The sequence below is a fragment of the Hippocampus comes genome, unplaced genomic scaffold (genome assembly GCF_001891065.2).
Source record: "Hippocampus comes isolate QL1 unplaced genomic scaffold, H_comes_QL1_v1.1 scaffold82, whole genome shotgun sequence".
NCBI lineage: Eukaryota > Metazoa > Chordata > Actinopteri > Syngnathiformes > Syngnathidae > Hippocampus > Hippocampus comes.
Genome location: NW_017805135.1, coordinates 451985 through 463486, shown reverse-complemented (window position 1 = coordinate 463486; position 11502 = coordinate 451985). Strand labels below are relative to the sequence as shown.

At 42.6% G+C, this 11502-nt stretch overlaps 1 protein-coding gene and 1 long non-coding RNA gene across 2 annotated transcripts in view; one reads left to right on the top strand and one right to left on the bottom strand.

Annotated features, from left to right (window-relative positions):
• The window catches only part of LOC109513880 (AT-rich interactive domain-containing protein 3B-like), an 89791-nt gene that overhangs the window by 24258 nt on the left and 54031 nt on the right, over window positions 1-11502 (top strand). The gene's annotated exons all lie outside the window — the stretch shown is intronic.
• Window positions 8738-11095, bottom strand: LOC109513893 (uncharacterized). The gene is made up of 2 exons (XR_002167884.1): window positions 10351-11095; window positions 8738-9725 (listed from the first exon to the last, which is right to left on the bottom strand). It is a non-coding gene; the product is annotated as an uncharacterized LOC109513893 (long non-coding RNA).

Here is an 11502-nt window from a genome sequence, read left to right as displayed (position 1 = left end):
ACCCCTGTTTTTTTTTGGTTTCCTAAACAGCAGAGTAAATAATTGCCAAACAAGAGCGCACACAATGGCGTCGTGTGGAGGGAAGCTCAAGTGGGCGGGCAGCGGGTCAGTCTCAACGCTTTGGCCTTTGCCGCTCTGGGACATGGGCGGTGTGACCCTTGTAATCCACCCCCACCCCCCCAATACACACACACACACACATGCACACACACTCGATGATAATCCCTATGTGATTAATGCAGTATTAATCAGACCTGCACACCCAGAGATTGATCGTGTATTGATGGTGGTGATGTGCCACAGGTGGCAGGCTCCCTTCTTCCGCTCTCTGCGCGTGCAGATAAGGAATGTCACAATACGCACAACATAAAAGTGCTTCCTTATCGTTATGGTCTTGTCTCGGTATAAAATAATTATTTGGGTTTTACATCGACCCAATAAAAGACAAGTTGATACATATCTCCGTACACACGATGCGGTAAGTTTAGAGGACAGTTTATTGTGTGAAACTATTCGATTGGATGTGGCGCAGCTCAGTGTGAGAGGGCATGATGCCATGAGTTTTCTGGTCCTTTCACAACGCAAATTAATTTGTCAGTACTGTAAATGGGGCATTTCCTTCAAAGAGTATAGAATATTATATGTAATTAATTTCTTATTTTACATGTTATTGATGTAGTCGGATGTTTTTCTTTGTTTGTTTCATTCTTTAAATTTGTTGCATTTAAGGATAAAATGGATATTCCTTGATCGATTAATTGGCAAAAGTAGATTTTTTTATATATATAAAATTTCATTTACATTTTTTGATATCCAGATATTTTCTTTCATTTTTGGTATTTTGTACCTTGAACCCGGTTCATGCGGCAGGATAATCGGCCCGATCTCAGTCCGGAATCTCCCCTCCGGTCAATCGTAGGTCGGCTCTGATTCTCGTGATGGCTCCAGAGATAATCTTAGCACATAATCCTGCCGCGTGTGCTGTACACAGACTGATCTCGACCGCTCAGGAGGAGGATAAATCGGGGATATTCAACATGTTGGATTGTTTGGGACCGACTTGGCACCGTGCGTGGCGCGCCCCGAGGGCAAACGACCACGCAGCCGGTTGACAGTGACGTGCAGCCAATAAGAACTTGAGGTGACGAGGCGGTCAAGGAAGCGTGGTGGGAATCCAAAATCAAAGCAGTCATGGCGCAACAGCGAGTGCAATGGACATTGGAGATGGAGCAATGTGGCACCAGCGTGAATGTTTTTACAACTTTTCGTGACATTTCTATGAGGAAAAAAAAAAAAACCCACCATCGCACTGTAGCAGGCAGAGCCCGTGTTTGCGCTGTCTCCACCCTTTAGACCAGTGGTGTCAATTTTGTCGTGGGCCACTTTGGAATGACGTCTTCCCGCAGAGGGCCGTTTCTGAATGTTTAATCATCTCATCGCATTATTATTTGTCCAAAACAAAGTGAACGGATGACTAGTTTTGAAATCAGTTCAGTCAACTATAATAGTTTGTTCAAATATTGCTCAAGTGAGTGCAAACGGGAACAAAATGATTGCAAAATCTCAACGTTGGTTCTTACACATGACGATTTGACATTTTGGTACAGATTTTAACAAGGATCATGCAAGTTGACAAACATGATTTGCTTTCGCGGGCCATATGAAATGACCTGGCGGGCCGGAGCTGGCCCCTGGGCCTTAAGTTTGACACCTGTGCTTGAGACCACCGTCTCTTCTTTTCCTGCCGCTTTTTTTTTTCTCCACTAAAAATAATCCACAAACAAGTGTCACTGTCAAGACACGATCTGAGACCCTTGCTGCATCTTCGCCCGCCTTGTTTGTTTACTCGTTTACACGTTTAATCTTGCGATTTCGCGAGATTTTTCCATCCGACGTTAGAATATCCGTCAATGAATCGCTTCATATGTGATGTGTTGATCTTGTCGTGTGGCCGCACACTACACACGGTACAGTCAAAACAGTCGTACCGTCGATTTATTTTATTTATTTTTAAAAATAAATGGACTTAATTACTGGGAAATTATAATCGAATACCTTCTGGTGATTTTGTAATTTAGCTTGGATTGCAGAAAATGTTCACTTCTTATCATGGGGCTCTCTCAGGGCTGGATTGTGATGGATTAATGGATTGTCATTCCCATTCCTAACACTCAAACCCCAAAGTTTTTTTTTTTTATTTTTTATTTTTTATTTTTTTTTAGAAATTTGGATTCTACTGAGAGATATTTGCACAGACGCATGGAATCGCTCCAGATGTTTTGCATCCCAGGCCCTGCCACCACCATTGGCTGCCTGCCACCACCTCAAAGCCCGCCCATGCTGCTCGGGCCCCCGCCAGCCTAGGCTGTTGCATAATTTAGCTGTCGCCCCAGCAACACATCAGCCAGGAAGTGAGAGCAGCCACCACAGCTGCAGCTCAGGAGGAAAGATCGATAAAGATTGTGTGTTTGAGCTTTCGAAAGCGAGGAATGTTTGCCCCCCCCCCAACCCCTTCGCGCTGTTCACGCTTCATTTATGATGGACGCCGTGGTCGTTGTATTGAACAGATGGAGCTGAGGTTTTATTTTGACGGCGGAATGTGCCATGGAGCGATCCTGACGCATCAGTCCAAGTTGCCTAATGCGTGACCAACATATTATTACTACTATTAAATGTCACGCGTAAATCGCAACTTGACACTGGCTGACTTAGAAAACTAGTGCTTTGTTGCTAGGGCTGTCACAAATTCTTTTTCTGAATTGATTCGTCTATCGATTAGGGCTGAAACGACTGCTCGAGTTTTGCTCGACCTCGAGCACCCGCTTATTTACGTGTACACTGTCAGGAAGTAGAAGTCAAAGCTAACCGCAACAGCATTGTTTATGACATGACAGTAACACGCCACCAATGCGGTAAAAAGGCCAACTTCAAAGTAAACCTTCCCTTACCAAATAATAGTATATGGGCATCAATGCCTTGGTTCACTTTTATTTTGAAGTTGTTCCCAGCAGCGTGGTGCGGTGTTACGCCTCACTTGACATGTCTTCCACACACACTGTTTGCTATTGTATAGACCAGGGGTGGCCAAACTTGGGACCAGTCCGCTGGCTCCTGGTCGATCACGATCGATGTATTTGGCATCCCTGGCATAGACAAACGGTGTTTTTGAAATTTCATCTGTGCTGTGTGTTGTACATAGAGCATATTTGACAATAAAGCTGACTTGACTTGTTTCCAAAGCACTCGATTTTTTTTTCCCTCTTCTCAAAATCCTTCTTCAATGTTACCCTTAAAAACATGGGCTAAAAAGTCAGACTCATAATTTCCTGTTGTAATTCACTTTTCCAATTCTTAATTGTGATAAAGGGAGTTAACCGCTTTGATTAGTAAAATATAAAATCAATACGTTGACGATCTTGGGTGTGGAAAGTGTTCAAAGTTAATCGCCTTAAAAGCAACGACAGACTGTCTTAACTTTTACAGAAAGCGATGGCCAACATGGTGATGCTGTACTTTGCGTCTTTTCTTCAGATGTTTCATTGACGCGGCAAAAAAGCTCAACTTGGAAAAATGTGTTGCGTAATCATGAATTGTACCACCATTGTGTGTTTCATCAGGATGTATGGCTGTGACGTGCTATGATTTTTCATTTGTTTAACAAAAAATATATATATTTTGACACGCTTTAAATCCCCTTTCAAATGTTCTTTTTACTTGTTAACACGCACGTTACCTCATTGCATTAAGATGGCAAAATGGCAACTCAGCTGGCGTGACTCATTGACTCCATTACGGTGGCTCTGGTTTCACACTGATTTATTCTCGTCAGCCCCCGGGAGCGGCTCATGAGTTTAATGCTGCTGTTTGTGCTTGTCAGCCGCCATCGTTTGTCACTGCTGGATTTTTTTTTTTTTAAGCCCTGCCCACCCTCTCCCTTCACACTCGAGTGTGACAGGGTGGAAAGTTCACTGCAGACTTCACATTCATCTATAAACTGCTTGTACAGTATCAAGATAACTGGAGCTGTTTACTATCATTATTATTATTATTTACTTGGTCTAGGTTGAGATTCACTGCTGCATGACCCCTCCCCCACATCCTGTGAATGGAGGCGCCTCAGCTCCCAATTCTCTCTCTCGCTGCCCCCCGCGATTGACATTTTTTTTCTTTTTGCTCGGTGGAAAGTTCACTGCAGACTTCACATTCATCTATAAACTGCTTGTACAGTATCAAGATAACTGGAGCTGTTTACTATCATTATTATTATTATTTACTTGGTCTAGGTTGAGATTCACTGCTGCATGACCCCTCCCCCACATCCTGTGAATGGAGGCGCCTCAGCTCCCAATTCTCTCTCTCGCTGCCCCCCGCGATTGACATTTTTTTTCTTTTTGCTGCTGATGAATGTGGCTTTGTGCCTAATGCTGCCTGACCGTAATGGCCGCATGTTAAATTTCTGCCAGGACGGAAATGCAGAGCCGCGCCAATTAGCAACATCTAATTCTATTTTGTTTTCCAGTTTCCAGTAGCGATGGGCTATATTTGAGCATTAAACTCAATTTAATACGATCATTGCGTTTAATAACTACATAAGTGGTAAAAAATGATTCGGCCTCACGATATGTATCCGCTTGGAGTTGAGTCTGATAATGTTTAAGTGGCCTTCCTTGCCGGACTAAGCTGTTGATATCATAGTTCCAATGATACCGATTCTTTGAAAAGGAGGTGCAATTCCGAATTTGAGCTTGAATTTTAGGACAAAAATATGATTCCAGTTGCACAAAACCTCGGGTACGAGCTATCGCATACGACCTTGGCTATTTGTTGCTTGGTAGAATTTTGTGGAGTGGAGAAATTTGATACCAGGTCGAATGCTGATGTGGTTGTACAGTTTGGAATTTGATCAAAATTTGGGACAAAAGTATGTTGCTCCAGTTGTACAAAACAGTTTGAGGGATCATATACTTCCTGCACAGTTGCTGGGTAGAATTTTACCTTTGGCATAGTCAAAGAATGGGAATTTGGAGCGCCAGGAGCAGCATTTTAACACGGAACACACGCGCTATGATTTTTCTGCACCTAACATGCTACAAAAATGTCAAGTCTCCCACTTAGGGACAGTACCCAATGGACTATGACGTAACGCAGTCGAAGCTTTGGGACAAAAATTTTGCCAGCCTGTTTTTGTCTATATACGCCCCCCGCCCAGCCCTACAGCTGACACAATCTCGTTTACTCTGCGGACGTTCAGTGCTAACGCCGTGTGTGTTTGAGTACTAAAGCTAGTTTATATTTAGCACTGTCACGTGTCTTGTTGGCAGAAAGCTGTTGCACATGTCAGTGAAATTTCTGCCACCGCATCCGCTACCATCCGATCTCTAATCTAATAGCACCCACGTTCAGGTTGTGTTTGATGTGGTCATAAAAAAAAGTACAGGAAAAATTATTTTCATCACAAAATAGTACCCGCAACATGTTATTTATTGAATAGTAGCATTTATTGAAGACAATGTACGATTCAGCAAGTTGTACTATTCTAAATTGTGACCAAAATTTGCCTCAAAAATATGACGCTAGAGTCACACCAAGCTTCAAATTTGAGCCATTGTGTCTTGCACCGGCATTTGTTGCAAGGCAGAATTTATAAATAATAAATAATAAATACATTTCATTGTCTCACATTTTGGAATTTGCCTAGAACCTTTCAGAATAAGAGTACTGAATTTAAATGGACGTCACCGTTTTTCATGAGCCCTCAGCTCAGCAAGTATCAAATGATTCACTCTGTTTTGCTTTTGATTGGCTTTTTTCGCCACACTTGAAAACATCGAAAAAGCCGCATGACTCAGGGTGAAAATCTGATGCAAAAGTTGAGAATTTGACTCGTCACCTTCCTCCTACCTCTTGTGGCTCAACAGAATTTGAGGAGTGTGAAATATTCAAACGCAGAAAACGTGCTCTGCTCGGGCTGAAAATGCGTTTCTTCTTCTCCTTTCGGCACATCCCTATTCAGGGGTCGCCACAGCGAGTCAGTAATTTCCATCCGCCCCTGTAAACCGTCCTACCAACTCGCATGGTCGTCTTGGCAAAAGTTTTACGCCGGATGCCATTCCTGACGCAACCCTCCCCATTTCTCCGAGCTTGGGACCGGCACTGGGGAACAGTGCACCCCCAGGGGAGGGCACTGCCCCCCAGCGGCTGGGTTGAATGCCTGTAACTGTCCTACGATTTGGAATTCCAACCAAACGGTTGATCAGAATGTGGACCTGATCATTTCCATAATATGACAACAAATGCGCCATCTTCCCGGTATGCATATTTTTGGACCATTTACAGTAGCTCTACTTGACAGCATCACATTGTAATTATGTTTTGCATAAAAGATGTGAATCGCAGACCCGTGAAAATGTCACAGTGGGCGACGAAACGGCTTTTTCAGATCGATCTCAATGATTGTATCGGGACTAATCACGTGGCACACACCAATACAAACCTCACTTTGTGCTGACCTGCTCTTAACACCTACATGTGGAAGACCACCCCACCTCCCCGGCCAGAAATAGAGGTATTGAATTTAGTAGGCAGATGAAGGGGGGAGGAGAGGGGTTAGCGGTCTGGCTCAACGCACCACACTGCCCCACCCAGAGGAAACATTCCAGACGGAATTAAAGAGTTAACTCTTCAAACAGTGAACATTCCCACAGGGGGCTCCCAACAAGAGACGAGCGAATGGGGGTAGGAGGGCTTGACGGCGGGTGTTTGCTCGGCCGTGTTGTAGTTGGCCTCTGATTGGTGATCTTTCAATTCATTTCAACCCCCTTCATCAGTGTCATGGGAGCAGTAAAAGAAAGAAGCCAAAGGGCCTGGATGGGAGGAGCTGGTGTGAGGGCCTGCTGGTGCAAGCAAAGACACCTTTTTTTTTTTGTTTTTTGTTCGGGGGGACGGTCCAACTCCCATCGGACACATCTGCTGCCTTAAGACTGTTCACACTGTCCACTTTCAACATGCCGACCAAGCTGTCATGCCCCCACAAACTTTACGATCAATGAACCACACTCTATCATACCAGATGGGATTGAGTGCGTCAGTTGTGCGTCAGCTAGTTAGGAAGGAAAAAGTAACGACACCGTAATTTCTTGAGAATAACATCCACTCATGTTTTAGAAATCACTCTTCATCAGATGATTTTTCTTTGCACTGATGTTTATACTAATGCGACTATATTCGCCGCATAGTCATTTGGTATATTGGGGTTTCTTGTGTTCAAAGGTCAAATTAGGTTCACCTGAAGTTTATATATATATATATATATATATATATATATATATATTTTTTGTCTCTTCAAGACATTTTGTGAGTAGTGTATATTGTATGAATGACACATTTGGACACAGTATTTAATTGCTCTCCTGTCTCTATACGTCACCGGAGGTAGCTATAGTTGATGGACAAAAATACATTGTTTGCAGTAAATGATCATTTTCAGACCAAGTAAGTCAATCGTGATCATTTTCCACAGCAGACCTGATGTAGTCTCACCGACATCACATGACAGTGCTCTGACACATTCGCGGGGAATCACTGGTCTATTGTATTAATGGAAGTGAAAGACCAAAAAAAACAAAACAATGCCTGTCTGCTTATTGTCAGTTTTTTTTCCCCTCCCTCCCATCTAAATCGACCCCCGAGGATTAACTTCCTCGCCTCCTAATGGAAACTAAGCTACCGATGCCTGCTGTAATTTGATCGGTCGCCCGCTAGCAAAAAAACATGAGCAAACCTCTCCCCCAGCACCACCCACACCCCACTACCACTTCCCCTGAAGCATGGTGGCGTCCTATTGGTCCCTCCGAGCCCCTCCCATTTAACATATCTCAACACCTGCTCTTTAATGAAGGCAAACAGAGAGAACGAAGTGTATAATGCAATGAAACGACTACAACGGCGGCTCGGCAGCTGCGGGCCAATAGAGCCCCAAGGTCATATCAGTGTGCATTGAGCAAAGTCTGCCTGGCTTTGTATCGCGACACACTATACAAATGGACGCGTGTATTATAGGCTATCCCTGCAGCCAAGCTGACCCTTGGCACAATACAGTTTGTGTGCTAACCACCTTTTATATTTACATACGCAGCAAGTCTTTACCTGCTTTTGAAATGGAATACCTCCTACTTTGCGTATTTTGCACATTGTATTTTAAATATACAGTGTGACATTAGGCATGTTTATGTAGCCAAAGCTTCACCAATATTTTTTTAAACTGCAGAAATGGGAAAAAGAGATAAAATATCATTCGTGCATGCAAGTAGTGACCGAAATGCAAAAAAAAAAAAATTGGGGAAAAAAGATAATACAAATTCCCCTTCAATATTCAAACTTTATTTTTGTAAATCTTTCATGTAATTATGACAAAGTTCGTAATTATCTGTTACTAAGACAACATTAATGTTGAAAAATGTGGTCAAATTTTTCTTTTTTTTTTTTTTTTTCCAAAAAAGGATACTTCATTTGCTATTTTTACGCATTATTCACCAATTTAAAGCGGTGAAAGTAACTTGAAATCAAAGACGTTGCCGCTCTTGAACGCCACTAATGTTTGAGAAGTGTTGCGAAACAATTTCCATTTCCTCCTTCTGCGGAAGCTGTGTGGCATAATCGTGGCCTCTCTTTCATGTCTTTAGGAAATGTAAAGTTTTATACATTGGAATTGGCTCTTTTTTTTTTTTTTTTTTTTTTAAATCGAGTGCCGTGATACATCATTGCAGAAGGATCCTCGTGAGTCATGGAGATACTGTAAGTTTCATGGGAATACGCGCTTATTAACTCACTGGCTGAGTGGGCTCATTGTTTTATTTATTGCATCACTTGTGGCTCGAGACCTTTCGCAAAGTGTTTGTGAAGATGTCGTAGGACAGGTGTTTGCTTTTGTGACATTTTATAAAAGGCTTTTTGTGGGTGGGAGGGATAGTCGATATGACCGCAGACTTTGAAGTGGCGAGCTGCCGCTGGCTCCGTGTTTGGACCGTCTTAATCAATGCTTCCGTATTTCCACATAATGTTCTTTCCTCATGGTTTTGTGAAATGCACCGGTCCCTCTTGCAGCAAACATGATGCTGCCAACATTCCATCGTTGAATTTGGTCTCCTCAAGGCATACATGCGCCTCCTTTTTTCCTCCAAACGTAACGATGCGTATTATAGACAAACAGTTCAATAGGACATGTCTCCAAAAGTGAAGGGCTTTATCCCTGTGTGCATTTTTCAAACCGTAATGTTTTTTGGTTTTTTTTTTTTTTTTTTTTTATGTTTCTTTTGGAGTAATGGCTTCTTGCTAGCAGAGTGCTCCAGTATTTGTTTCACTGTGAATAATGACACTCGCTTATCAGTTTCAGCCAGTGTCTTCACGGGGGTCTTTTGTTTTTGTTCTTGGATTGGTATTCACATTTCAGACCAAAGCCCGTTCGTCTCAGGGACACAGAACCCATCTCCTTCCTGAGCACTTTGATGGCTAGACATTCCCATGGTGTTTAGTTGTTTGAACAGATGAACGTGGCACCTTCAGACATCTGGAAATTGCACCCAAGGATGAACCAGACCTGTGCAAGTCCACACTTCCCGATTGCTTTTGTTACGCAAAAAACAAAAGTGGTGTGTTTCAGCTGTGCCTTCAAATAGATCCACACTTGTGTCTCGTAAGTGACTCAAATGACTTCTGGTTTCAGTTGCCTATGAGAAAAAAAAACATGAAAATATGTGAAGATTTCAAGAGTGGGGAAAATCAAGTTGGAATGTTAACATTATTTAAGTTGCAATGCTATGTGAAAAAGTCGATTCTTGATACTCAATACTATTACTTTTTCCATGAGATTACAACTTTAATTTTCAGCACGACTTTTTCGTAACAATATGACTTTATTCTTGTAATATTATGACTGTCCGGTTCAAATTATGACACTTCACTCTCAAGAATGTAATTTTTTTTGGGAGGGGGGGATAGTACTACATAGCATAATGTTACATCTTTTTGTCAACACCCCCCCCCCATTAAGCTCTCCTCAATTCTACAAATGTAATCTTTTATTTTTATGCCTCTTTTTCTTGCCCAAATAAATCTTCATAATTTTACATCGTAAGGAGGCAATCAAACAGCAGAACATTGCCATGTGTACGGTGTTGTATTCCTCACAAAATGGTGTCTTTTTGCCATGCACAATTAGCAAGGACGAACAGGAGATTTGGCTCATCGCCATTTTGAATTTGTTTTGTGGACAGACTGAAGAACGTGAGACATTTACCGTGATTTTAGACCAAGAAGAGGGCTAAGATCTGAGGTGAATATAGACGAACTCACTGATTCATGCAAGATGATTCACGAAAGCGCGCATGCTAGCAATTTAGCTTCAGGTGGTTGAAAAGCATCTTGTTCATATTTTTTTTCTTTCCCCTTCTGCCACAGCATTGGCTGAGGTCCAACCCGGTGTAAGGAACCTGCTAGGTACTAACTGGGCCACCGTGTCAAGGCCCTGGGGTAAACACAGAAGCAGCTGACTTGGCTCTGGCTCGCAGCCACGGCCGAGGAGGCTTTTTCTTTTCACCGTGCGCTCATTACAGCCGCCTGTCAAAAACCCGTGTTTGTAGTAGCATGTGGCCGCACTCGCTTGCCAAGCTTTCCAACTCCAGCGTCATCGCGCACTTGTTAGAAGGCGTCTCCCAAAAGTGCTGGCTGCGGCCCAGGAAATGTCACATTACGCTAAAAGCAGCGTAGCCGCGGATTGGCTTCCAACACTCACACGGCAACCTCCCGGCCGCTTTTCTGAGCGCCGCGCTCCCGCAGGATCTCAATTATCTCGAGAAACAACAAGAACAATAAGCAGTGAAATCCTCCGGGCCATTTGGCTTTCGAGTCAACTTCGTTTCGTAAGAAAAACTGTTAGACTACCGTTTTACACTGTTTATACTGTTAATTAGACAGCAGCCGCTTTTGAAAATCATTGCTAGGGTGGTACAGTTCAACCTCAATATTACTGAAAAATAGCCTTTGAATACTATAACCCGTAACGCCACAGATACTAGTAGTATAAAGTAGTACTACTACAAAGAGCTGTCGCTATTGAGCATTTTTAGAATCAATAATTCTCTCAATTATTCCATCCATCAACCCAGCAGCGACGAAGTTTTACATTGTATGTTCTGGTCTTGTAACATTAAGCTCGTGGACTTGCGTTAGAAATGATGTGGTGTGGTTGAACATATGGATGTTTAAATCTACGATGTTTTCGTTTGTCAGTGAAGGTGATCTTTGAACGATAAATGAACAGCTTGAAGGAAGCATCCGTTGCCTCTTATTTGGAGAACTGCTCAACCTTGTCATAGTGCATTTTGGCACAGCAGGATGTCACGCTTACTTAAGAAATCCAATGTACCGTACTTTGTTACAAGAGAAACGTTATTTACCTCTTTAAAAATCCATGAAAAAAAATCTGTTCTTCTTTCTTCTTTTTTT